Raw genomic sequence first — 12,761 nt, forward strand, 5'->3', positions numbered from 1 at the left:
CACTGCACCTATCTGGTGTATGTGACAATAAAAAAATGATAGGTTGGAATAGTGCGTTTCAATGTAAAGGCATCACCTATGAGCTTATAAAATATATACCCCTTTTCTGATTCTGGAGTGGGTGGGTGGTAGTGCAATGGGGGGCTGGTCAAAAAAGGGCCTTATATTTTAAAAAATGTATCCTTTTGGTTGAAGGGTAATGATGTCAGGAGCTGTGTGGGAATTTTCTTCAGCCTCTCCTAAATATAGCAAATTAGAAAATTACAGTTCCGCACCATTATAAAATGTACACAATGGGGCGCTAGTGAAAACACACATGAAAGGAGGGCTTTTCTTTGCATTGGTCCTTTTGGGTGAAGGCTTGGGAAATGATGTCAGGAGGTGTATGAAAATTGTCTACAATTCTATTCACCAATCTTCAACTTTGACCACAGGTCCTACCAGACATTCCTATAATAATCAGTCCACAAAGCTTATGATATGAAAATAATATTTTAACAGCATTTCAGAAATTGGAGAAATGACATACATATTTTTTCATTTGACTACATGGGAATGTGATAACGTAATAATTTTTAGCTATCAATTGAAAACTAAATTGTTTTCAGTATGTTGATTCAATTACAAAATTGTTCCTTTCTGATATTACTCCATTTGCAGGTGTGAGTCAGGTTCTCCCAGCTTGGGTCAGTTGCAGAGATCCGTTGTGCAGCATTCCGTCACCACACTTCTTTGCGACTTGACATTACATTCATTTTCAGTAGCACATTTTCTCACCTCACCATCTGAAATTGAAGGCACACACATTAATGGGGGCCCTAGTGGAGAAATATACAAATGCCCAATCGTTCTGTACAATGTCATAACAAATAGATACACAATCAAAAATACTAAACAATAAGAGGAAATTGTTGATAGGAAAGTAGGTGCATCAGTTAAAGCAGAAATCAGCAGTTGAAACAGTAACAAAGCGTTCTCTACTCCCCTGTTTCAGTAAAAAGCCTAGAGATTGGGCTGGAGAAGTCTAACTACTCTCAACTTCATAGACAGAGTTATGGATGCAAGGACTGACCATCCATGATATTCAAATGTTTTGAGGCTTTATGGTGTTTGTTTGCAATCATTGGAGTAAAAATAAGCTTATATTTTTTAGTTTTGATGGGGTTCAACAGTTAAACTAAGCTCATGAGGCATTTATAGATTATATTCTTTGAGAATAAATGGGTACATATCATTAATGTATAAGTCCAAAAATGGATGTAGCAACTGCAGATTGCCCCTTTAAGTAATTGATAAACAAATGAAAAAAAACTTCAAAGAAGATAATTATTATGCCCCACAGTTAACAGAGCTACGTACAGTTAGTTAGCTATCGCCTCGTATTTCCTGACTCCAAACTGGCTCCAGTTGTGTTTCGATTTTTACAGTTGTGGCATCATATAGTATTTTGACTACCAATAGATGCAGTGTAATGTGCTAGAATTACTAAAGAAAAATGAAATATAGCTACAAACGGGGTGCTGGCTTATGAGCAGGCTGAAATAAACAGTTGCATGGAGGTACTATACATCCTCCTCGCTTGTGTTCTTGTAACAATTCAAAACACTACATGTGAGTTTCAAGTTGTCAAGTGAAGAGAAGTGAAGCTATTACAGTTTGATTTCAGATGCAATATATATTTTTTACAATGTTACCATTTTCTCTTCCACATTTGGACTTAGTAGAGGCTGACATGATGAACATACTTTCTGAGTTTCAAGTCAATCAGATGTACTGTTCATGAGAACACCATTTTTGGAGCCTTGATAAAAAAAATCTAATATGAAGGAAAATCCAATATGAAGGAAATCATAGGTATATGATGCAAATGTGTTCCTTAAGCTAAAACACATCAAGTTTTGTTGTTGTATGTGTAACAGGGCGGCGGAGCTGATATCTTTTTAGCATTTAAATAAATGCTAACAGTTTTGAGGTTCACAAACTGAATTGCTTGCTGTTTCCATGTTTTTTTTTAAAGATATCAAGACTTGCTTCAGTCGGCATACACCTTCCTACACAGCAAATGTGTGTTAAAATCTTGTTGTTAATGTAAAAAGTGTTCTGAGTGTTACACAGTGCATTCAGAAATTACTCATACCCTTTGACATTTTCCACATTATGTTGTTACAGCCCGATTCTAAAATTGATGAAATAGTTTTTCCCCCTCATAAATCTACACACAGTTCCCCATAATAACAAAGCAAAAACAGGTTTTTAGAATTGTATTCGAATGTATAAAAAAAAATATCACAATTACATAAGTATTCAGGCCCTTTACTCAGTACTTTGTTGAAGCACCTTTGGCAGCGATTACAGCATCGAGTCTTCTTGGGTATGACGCTACAAGGTTGGTACACCTGTATTTGAGGAGTTTCTCCCATGATTCTCTGCAGATCCTCTCAAGCTCTGTCAGGTTGGATGGGGAGTGTTTCTGCACAACTATTTTCAGGTCTCTCCAGAGATGTTCGATCGGGTTCAAGTCCGTGCTCTGGCTGGGCCACTCAAGGACATTCTGAGACTTGTCCCGAAGCCACTCCTGCATTGTCTTGGCTGTGTGCTTAGGGTCAATGTCCTGTTAGAAGGTGAAACGCTGCCCCACTCTGAGGTCCTGAGCACTCTGGAGCAGGTTTTCATCAAGGATCTCACTGTACTTTGCTCTGTTCATCTTTGCCTCAATCCTGACTAGTCTCCCAGTCCATGCCGCAGAAAAGCATCCCCACAGCGTGATGCTACCACCACCATGCTTCACTATAGGGATGGTGCCAGGTTTCCTCCAGAAGTGACATTTGCATTCAGGCCAAAGAGTTCAATCTTGGTTTCATCAGACCAGAGAATCTTGTTTCTCATGGTCTGAGAGTCCTTTAGGTGCCTTTTGGCAAACTCCAAGCGGACTGTCATGTGTCTTTTACTCAGGAGTGGCTTCCGACTGGCCACTCTACCCTAAAAGCCTGATTGGTGGAGTTCTGCAGAGACGGTTGTCCTTCTTTAAGGTTCTTCCATCTCCACAGAGGAAGTTTGGAGCTCTATCAGAGTGGCCATTGGGTTCTTGGTCACCTCCCTGAACAAGGCCCTTCTCCCCCAATTTCTCAGTTTGGCCGGGGCTTCCAGCTCCAGGAAGAGTCTTGGTGGTTCCAAAGTTCTTCCATTTAACTTGTTATGGCTGGGGGCAGTATTGAGTAACTTGGATGAAAAAGGTGCCCAGAGTAAAGTGTCTGCTACTCAGGCCCAGTTGCTAATATATGCATGTTATTAGTAGATTTGGATAGAAAACACTCTGAAGTTTCTAAAACTGTTTGAATGATGTCTGTGAGTATTACATAACTCATATTGCAGGCAAAAACATGAGAAAAAATCCAACCAGGAAGTGGGGAATCTGAGGTTTGTAGTTTTTCAACTCATTGCCTATCGAATACACAGTGTCTATGGGGTCATATTGCACTTCATACAGCTTCCACTAGATTTCAACAGTCTTTAGAACCTTGTTTGATGCTTCTACTGTGAAGTGAATGAGAGGGGATTGAGTCAGAGGTCTGCCAGAGAGGCATGAGCTGACCACGCGCCTTCACGTGAGAATTAGCTTGCTTTCCATTGCAATTCTACAGACAAAGGAATTCTCCAGTTGGAACATTGTTGAGGATTAATGTTAAAAACATCCTAAAGATTGATTCTATACATCGTTTGACATGTTTCTACGGACTGTAACGGAACTTTTTGACTTTTCGCCTGTCCCGCGCATCATGAATTTGGATTACTGGGTTAAAAGCGCGAACAAAAAGGAGGCATTTGGACATAAATGGACTTTATCGAACAAATCAAACATTTATTGTGGAACTGGGATTCCTGGGAGTGCATTCTGATGAAGATCGTCAAAGGTAAGTGAATATTTATAATGCCATTTCTGACTTTTGTTGACTCCACGACATGGCGGATATCTGTATGGCTTGATTTTGTTGTCTGAGTGCTGTACTCAGATTATTGCATGGTGTGCTTTTTCGGTAAAGCTTTTTTGAAATCTGACACAGCGGTTGCATTAAGGAGAAGTGTATCTATAATTCCATGCATAATAGTTGTATCTTTTTATCAATGTTTATTATGAGTATTTCTGTAAATTGATGTGGCTCTCTGCAAAATCACCGGATGTTTTGGAACTACTAAACATAACGCGCCAATGTAAACTCAGATTTTTGGATATAAATATGAACTTTATCGAGCAAAACATACATGTATTGTGTAACATGAAGTCCGATGAGTGTCATTTGATGAAGATCATCAAAGGTTAGTGATTCATTTTATCTCTATTTCTGCTTTTTGTGACTCCTCTCTTTGGCTGGAAAAATGGCTGTGTTTTTCTGTGACTAGGGGCAGACCTAACATAATCGTTTGGTGTGCTTTCGTCATAAAGCCTTTTTGAAATCGGACACTGTGGTGGGATTAACAACAAGTTTATCTTTAAAACGGTGTAAAACACCTCTATGTTTGAGGAATTTTAATTATGAGATATTTGAATTTGGCGCCCTGCACTTTCGCTGGCTGTTGTCATATCGATCCCGTTAGTGGGATTCAAGCCATAAGAAGTGTAAGAATGATGGAGGCCACTGTGTTCTTGGGGACCTTCAAAACTGCAGAAATGTATTGGTACCCTTCCCTAGATCTGTGCCTTGACACAATCCTGTCTCGGAGCCCATTGACATTTCCTTCGATCTCATGGCTTGGTTTTTGCTCTGACATGCACTGTCAACTGTTTGACGTTATATAGACAGGTGTGTCCCTTTCCAAATCATCTCCAATCAATTGAATTTACCACAGGTGGACTCCAATAAAGTTGCAGAAACATCTCAAGGATGATCAATGGAAACAGGATGCACCTGTTTCGAGTCTCATAGCAAACGGTCTGAATACTTATGTAAATAAGGTATTTCTGTTTTTTAAACCTGTTTTTGCTTAGTCATTATTGGGTATTGTGTGTAGCTTAATGAAGAAAAGTGTTTATTTCATCAATTTTAGAATAAAGCTGTAACGTAACAAAATATGGAAAAAGTCAAGGGGTCTGAGTACTTTCCGAATGCAATATCAGTCAAATGCGGCGGCGGGGCTGAGCCCTAGACTCTGAATGTTTATTACAGCTCCAAATATTGGCCAATCTGTGTTGTTTTTGCTGTCTGGGTAGCGGTGTTGATATACTTTGATATTGGCAAAGTATCATTTATTTTATCAGTTGTGCACTGATATATTGCAACAAAGGTGGGAGAATAATAAGAAAGAACGAAAGAAGAATTCCATTAAAAACAATTGGTTTGCTTGCAAGTTCTAATAATTTGTTCACTTACAGGCTGGTTTGTGGAAAACAATTCTTCCACAGTGGGTGAAACTGACACCACACTCCACCTCTGTTATGTCAGTCTGGGTGCAGGTTGGATGGTCTGGATTGATGGTAGTACATTTGTGACACTTCAGTGCCACAGTAGCTGAGTTGGAGAAACAATGTGAATGTTATTTTCTGTATTTGTGAAAAATATCATTAGCTTTTGTTCTATAAAATCTTCATGGGCTAGATTTAGCAAGTCCCTGTCCCTGAGGAAATACATATTCAAGGAGAGAACAACACAGGTCATAAAGAGAGACATTGTTAAAAGGTGAGACATTTGTGTCTCTGGTAATCCTGAACTGAATTGTTTTGTGTGATACTGCCAACATGGAAGAAACAGAAATAATTCTTTAACAAAGGTAATTAGTTGTTAAGAGGTTTTTAAGAGAGGTACGATCTTAAAGTATAACATTTATATAGCACATTCATGTTAAAGATGCAGTCGAAAGTGTACTGATTGCTCTGATATCAGTTGACCCATTCCCAATAACAATGCTATTCTACTACAACCAATCTAGAATAATATGTAGAATGTTTTCATGGATGACTTTCAACTCACCACAGAATACTGCAACAAGCACTGTTAAAGCAAGTGTCAGGGATGCCATTGTATTGACCTAAATCAAGCAGAAACGTATACGGTAGTTATTGTTAGACATAGATTTCAGAATATTAAATATAGCAAAAATTATTTCAGCCCACTGTTGCTACACATTCTTTCCTTGTGTATTATAATAATACGAAAACATATGTTTTAAGTAAAATATTAGCTATTGTCTGAAGCTGAAAAAGACAAGACATGTAAAAGCTCATTTGACCTATGCACCAAGGCTTTTCAGCATCAGCAGCTTGACGACTGCTAGAGTACTGTAGCTTTATTGATCTACTGTACTTCACTAACAGATGTGCACACATTGGATGGGTGGATTAGGGTTCCAACCTCTCAAACAGTCTAATACTTACTCTTAGAGTAGGTTTACCCTAATAATGTAAACGTGTTTTAAACATTATGGGGAGGTTTGCCCGGACAAAGATTAAGCCTAGTCATGGATTAAAAAGCAAGATTAATATACTCCAGGACGAGGTGTAATCTGTGTCCTCGAAACCACTCTTTAACCCTATATTTGACCTAGCTTAAAACATAAGCTTACTCGGATGGGAAATAGACAAGGTATTGGACACCGTTTTAACTTATTTGACATTTTTCATGTTTCCGTTATAAAGAATGGAGTAATGCAACCTTATATTTTGAGTTATGATAGGGTAAGACAGCTATGCTAGAGACATTTATAAGTTATCATACTTAAAGCTTAGGTGGCACCACAGGTTCAAAAGTGGTGTGGCAAAAGTTGTACATGTCTTTCTGGGGCCTGGAGTTTTTCCTGATTTCATCACCTGGTCGGGTAAAACTTTGGGTCCTATTCGTAGGCTAGGACAGGGTCCAACGCTAATAGGTTTTCTTACTGTCATGACCGGACCAGTTGGACAAAAATCTAATGGCCCGAACAGAATTTCTACTGGCAAGGACATGGTATAGTTTTCAATGCATTGGGGTCATGCAGGGCCTCTAGGCTGGCATGCTTTCTCTCTATTTCTCTTTCTCTCTCTTTCTCTTTAACAGGCTATATTTATAATGAATAAATACAAATAATTTGGTGGGTGCTTATATTTTTCACACATGTACAAGTGTGTATTAATACGCATGTGTGAATTGGAAATGTGTTTTTTGCATATCACAACTCTCCCTGAGACACCATCGGAGAGTGGGGTCACAGCCAGTGTCCGCCATTATTAAAGGCAACCCTGGAGCAATTAGAGTTAAGTGCCTTGCTCAAGGGGTACATCAACAGAGTTCTCACCTTGTTGGCCAGTGGATTCAAACAAGTAACCTTTCGGTTACTGGCCCAATGCTCTTACCTGCTGCCACCGTTGGTTATTATGAAGCTGTTTAATATAATTTAGCAATGTAAGTCGTTACTCTATTCTTTAGAATTGCATTTTATTAATTGCTTTTATTTTTGTTTCTAAATTATGTCATTTAGATTATATTTATCTCAAAATAGGACGCTGCTCCTTTAAGAGAATTTGACCTGGCTACAGTATGCTAGACAAGACAAATGCTACAGTGTATTGTTGTGGCTTTCTTTTTGTCGACTATCAACAGTAGCCAGCACATTGCAAGTATGTTCACTATTGAAGGTTTACTTTTGTAAATTACTTTCCCCAAAATAAAAAAAAGCTCAGCGAGCAGATTGATGGGCGCTTCTTTTTGCTCAGGACAGCTTGCATGTGCTTTGTGAACGTATCAACTTCTGTACTGCTCGAGTTGTCACTCGTGGGGGTGTAGTGGTGCTTGAATGAATAGCCAGTCATATCGCTCAAATACACATAGCACAGCGCTTCTGCATGTAGTCTTCAGTGGTTTTCTATAGTAGACTGCGACAGAGCAGGTAAATGTTGAACTGGACCGCAGAAATGCACTGAGAACTGGCCCGGTTGCTGCTGCTGCTGCTTTCTTTTAAAGTGGTGAGAAGTAGTGGGCAAATGCGGTCTTGCAACATGTTTCCGGCGGCTCTGATTGAAAGGGTCCATCTGTGATTGCTTCATAATTTTAAAAAACTTTTAAATTATTTAAATATAACACCCATTGATTCTTGAAGAATTTAACTTAAATTTAAAAATGAATAAATCATGAGCTTAGTCCCCAAAAGTCGATGGCAAAAAGTTGAGATTGACTACTTTCTGCACATGGTCAGTGTAAACTGGAGTGACTTGACACAACGGGCCAAACGGGCTATAATCAAAATGGAAAAGACACGCTGCCGTAAAGCGTTCATCCATGTAAACTGTTAAGAGTCTAGCTACATTTTCAGATAATATACGTTTCAAATATTGTCCGAAAGGTTTTTTCATTGTAAGTTAAAGCACACGGTTAGCTAGCTAGCTAACGTTAGATTGCTGGCTCGCTAGATAACGTTACATGTATGATCTGTGTATTAATATTATTTGTATCTCAGAAATCCATTTACATTGCTAGTTATAGACTAATGTTAGCCGGCTAGCTAACATTGAACCTAGTTGGTTAGCTTTAGCTACCTGCAGATTCATACTACAGCATTAAATGCATGGTGGCTAAGTTTTGACAATCTGTTTGTATTATAGCTATGTGATTTTTTATTTTGTGTAATTGACTGTACGTTTGTTTATTCCAAACGTAACTCTGTGTTGTTGTTTGTGTCGCACTGCTTTATCTTGGCCAGGTCGCAGTTGTAAATGAGAACTTGTTCTCAACTGGCCTACCTTGTGAAATAAAAAATAATTAAACAAATAATAATTATAATCTTAAAATGGTATGTACCCTATATCACTCCACTGAATCAATGCAGCCTCATCAGTCTCCTCTGGCCAACTTGGAGTAGGTTACACAGTGAGAGTGTGCATAACTGTATACGCTGCACTGCTTTCAATATCTGGGAAAGATCTACATCGGGCAGGAGGTGAGTAATGTCGGCAAGGGGAGAACTTCACTGTCATTAGCGCACAATTTGTTTGCAAAGACAAAAAGGAGGTCCCTTCTATGCAAAATAAGGCACCTGCACAGTCATTACTGTACAATGTTGCTGAAGAATGACAAGACTACCTCATTTCCAACCAGAATACCTGTATTTATACTGGTATACCTTACTGATAAGACCATGTCAATTTTTGTCTCCTTACCATCTAGCATGTTTTGGATGAATGAGACCGAGAGAAAGCAACCCCCCAGTACCACCTCATCTCACTGAAGAATGAAGGCAAGACTGAGGAGTACAGTACCATGGTCTAAGAGAGAGGCAACATGAATGAGTAGTGTCGAGGGCAGGTGGGTCACGAGAGGAATCACATACATACACTTATACATGATCATACACAAACGCTTAATCCGGTTAAGAACTTGCTGTAAGATCACTCCATAGCTAGCTTGAAATGTTGTGGATGGAGCCATCCAATTGGTACCTTTTGGGTGTTTCAGACTATTGATATGTTGTCAAGGAGGACAGTCGTTTGTTTGCAAGCAGAGGATCGCTGGTTTGTGCCCAGTGTGGGACAGGGACAGTGGAGGAAGATATACTGGTTTTTGCCCAGTGTGGGACAGGGAAAGTGGAGGAAGAGATACTGGTTTGTGCCCAGGGTGGGACAGGGACAGTGGAGGAAGATATACTGGTTTGTGCCCAGTGTGGGACAGGGACAGTGGAGGAAGAGATACTGGTTTGAGATGAAGGACAGTGGAGGAAGAGATACTGGTTTGAGATGAGGGACAGTGGAGGAAGAGATACTGGTTTGAGATGAGGGACAGTGGAGGAAGATATACTGGTTTGAGACAAGTGTGGGACAGTGGAGGAAGATATACTGGTTTGAGACCAGTGTGGGACAGTGGAGGAAGATATACTGGTTTGTGCCCAGTGAGGTACAGGGACAATGGAGGAAGATATACTGGTTTGAGACCAGTGTGGGACAGGGACAGTGGAGGAAGATGTACTGGTTTGTGCCCAGTGTGGGACAGTGGAGGAAGATATACTGGTTTGAGACCAGTGTGGGACAGGGACAGTGGAGGAAGATATACTGGTTTGAGACCAGTGTGGGACAGTGGAGGAAGATATACTGGTTTGAGCCCAGTGAGGTACAGGGACAATGGAGGAAGATATACTGGTTTGAGACCAGTGTGGGACAGGGACAGTGGAGGAAGATATACTGGTTTGAGACCAGTGTGGGACAGTGGAGGAAGATATACTGGTTTGAGACCAGTGTGGGACAGGGACAGTGGAGGAAGATATACTGGTTTCAGACCAGTGTGGGACAGGGACAGTGGAGGAAGATATACTGGTTTGAGACCAGTGTGGGACAGTGGAGGAAGATATACTGGTTTGAGACCAGTGTGGGACAGTGGAGGAAGATATACTGGTTTGCATTAGCACTAGTTTAATCAGGTGTGTCAGCTGTGGCTGGGGAAAAAGTGTGACACCGATGAGGCCCCTGAGTACCACGATGAGGATGACCAAAAGAAGATGGAATCAACAGACTCGACACAAGATCCAGCGTCATCTTATACAACATGTTTCCCAAACTCGATCCTGGCCAAAGAGTAACAAATACTGCGACAATCAAGGTAAGACATAGCCATAACGTTCTACTTATGCTTGATAAAACTGTCACGGCATTATGCTGTTATGTCATTTGACAATTGTTTTAATTAGCTATTGTAGCTAACTAGCTAGCTACGTAAGGTGGAGAGGTTGGTTAGATTCAACAAATGTAATGTTTGTAGCTGATCTGAGCTCATGCCTGTTAGATAGTTCATCTGTCTTGAATGTAATTGTGACTATGGCTGAGATAATATAACACAATAATTATGTAGAGGGTTAATGTTGTCAAGATACGATGAGTTAGCTAGCCAGCTAGTATACTTATGCCGTAAGTGGGCTGTTCGGACGAGACGTGAACCCGGGAGCCTGGCTAGCAAGCGAGTTAGGTACCTAACAACTGACATTACAACATCAACTAACAAAACAGATACAATTTCAATCATGTAAGCTATCTGGCTTGAATTCAATTTTGAATGTGGCTGAGAACAAAAATATATTGAGTGTCAATGTTGTCGGGATATAAGTAAGGTTATCTAGATAAAAACGTGTGTAGCTAGCTACTGTTGCTAGGAGAGAGTGGCTAGGTGTCAGTTTTGCTTCACAACTTGGTACATAGACCTTTTAGATTTCCAATGAAGGTACGCCTCATTTCTCAACTTGAATGAGACTGTATGATCTGTATTCCTAACTCTGTCTGTCTTTTTTCTGTTTCTCCTTCAACAAAAATTAAGTATTAGCCTGTTAGCCCCAATGTAATTTAGTTAGCTTACCTTCATTCTTTGCTGTAAAAGATAACAGAAAAAAATATTGTTTTTAATTACATCAACACCTTTCTCAGATATTCAAAATGAAGGCACTTCTGTTATGTAATCTTTTTCTGTCATTTGAGTGTCACTGTTGACAATTTAGTGGATTTTCTTAAATGTCATTGTAGAGATTTTCTACACATCCTTCAAGAAAGAAAATGAGAGAGTTGATCGCGGCACCATCAGCTTGCCGCGGAATTGAGCTCTCAACCGCTGTGCCACATTACATTCCGTACTATGGAATATTGACTGAGAAATTATAAGGGCGAAAAACTCTCTTCAACATGCATTGCTATAGTCACGTCTATAATAATACAATTGTTTAGCCAACATTTGATAAGACTTGCATCTTAAAGGAGATAAGGAGATGTCACATATTTTCCAATCGCAAATAGCCCTAAACATCCATTTTTTGTGAAGATACATACATACAATATGCTTAACAGACATCAAAATTACAACATACATTTTATGGATTATGATAAGATAAAGTAGTATTAAGCTATTCCAAAACCACATTCTTCAAAACATTTACAAAATAGCAATACTTAACAACACTAAAACAAGACTAAAAGTTCACATGCTGTATCAAACATTTTTCAAAAAAATTTACTAAGTTTGAGAAGACTTTAAAGTACCTTCAATATTCTTAAATGTCAAGAAAAGTCCATAAAGGTTTTTATACAGAGGAAAGTGAACTCTTACCTCTCTGACTACTTGAATGTATGGTTCAAAAGCAACCATCTCCTTCATTTATATATGACATCTGAGCCTCACCCCAGGCATCCGTTTCAGCCAATAGTCGTCTCACATATATTTGCTTTGGCCTCCGACTCCATGGTGTTGTGCATGTGATTTAAAGCCCCGAATCTGGATTTTGTTTCAGCCTAATGACAACCCCTGAGGTATGCGGTGGAATATGTGTATATGTATGGTAAAGTATTTTTGGTATATGCTTCAGGAGACTATAAAACAGCTATTTTCTCACTCGAATTGTGTTAAACTCCCTCAAACAAACAAACCAAAACCCACTCTCTCATCCAGTCAGTTTTTTTCATGTGAAGTGGGACTTCTTGTTTGGTTTGACAGTAGTTTTTTTTATTAAAAGGTGCTTCTTTGCCACTTCACTATGAATATCATTTTTTTCAACAATTAACAATCAACAATGTTTATTAACAATCATTATCCATTTCTCTCAGCCCTGGGCTAATGGTACCATTCCTCAATCATTATCAATTTCTCTCAGCCCTGGGCTAATGGTGCCATTCCTCAATCATTATCCATTCCTCTCAGCCCTGGGCTAATGGTACCATTCCTCGAATATTGTGCATTTGATCCAACCTTCACATTATGTAGGGTCTTTGGCAGCCGGCTTTGTACACTTCTTGTTTGGGTTGGTCACCTGTTGTTCTGCTTCTCCTGTGCACT

At 39.4% G+C, this 12,761-nt stretch overlaps 1 long non-coding RNA gene across 1 annotated transcript; it reads right to left on the minus strand.

Annotated features, from left to right (window-relative positions):
* Window positions 1-560: 560 nt before the first annotated feature.
* Window positions 561-6,072, minus strand: LOC139400203 (uncharacterized). The gene is made up of 3 exons (XR_011632459.1): window positions 5,964-6,072; window positions 5,367-5,504; window positions 561-785 (listed from the first exon to the last, which is right to left on the minus strand). It is a non-coding gene; the product is annotated as an uncharacterized lncRNA (long non-coding RNA).
* Window positions 6,073-12,761: the final 6,689 nt, after the last annotated feature.

This window comes from Oncorhynchus clarkii, unplaced genomic scaffold, assembly GCF_045791955.1.
Source record: "Oncorhynchus clarkii lewisi isolate Uvic-CL-2024 unplaced genomic scaffold, UVic_Ocla_1.0 unplaced_contig_5752_pilon_pilon, whole genome shotgun sequence".
In the NCBI taxonomy this organism is placed as follows: Eukaryota; Metazoa; Chordata; class Actinopteri; order Salmoniformes; family Salmonidae; genus Oncorhynchus; species Oncorhynchus clarkii.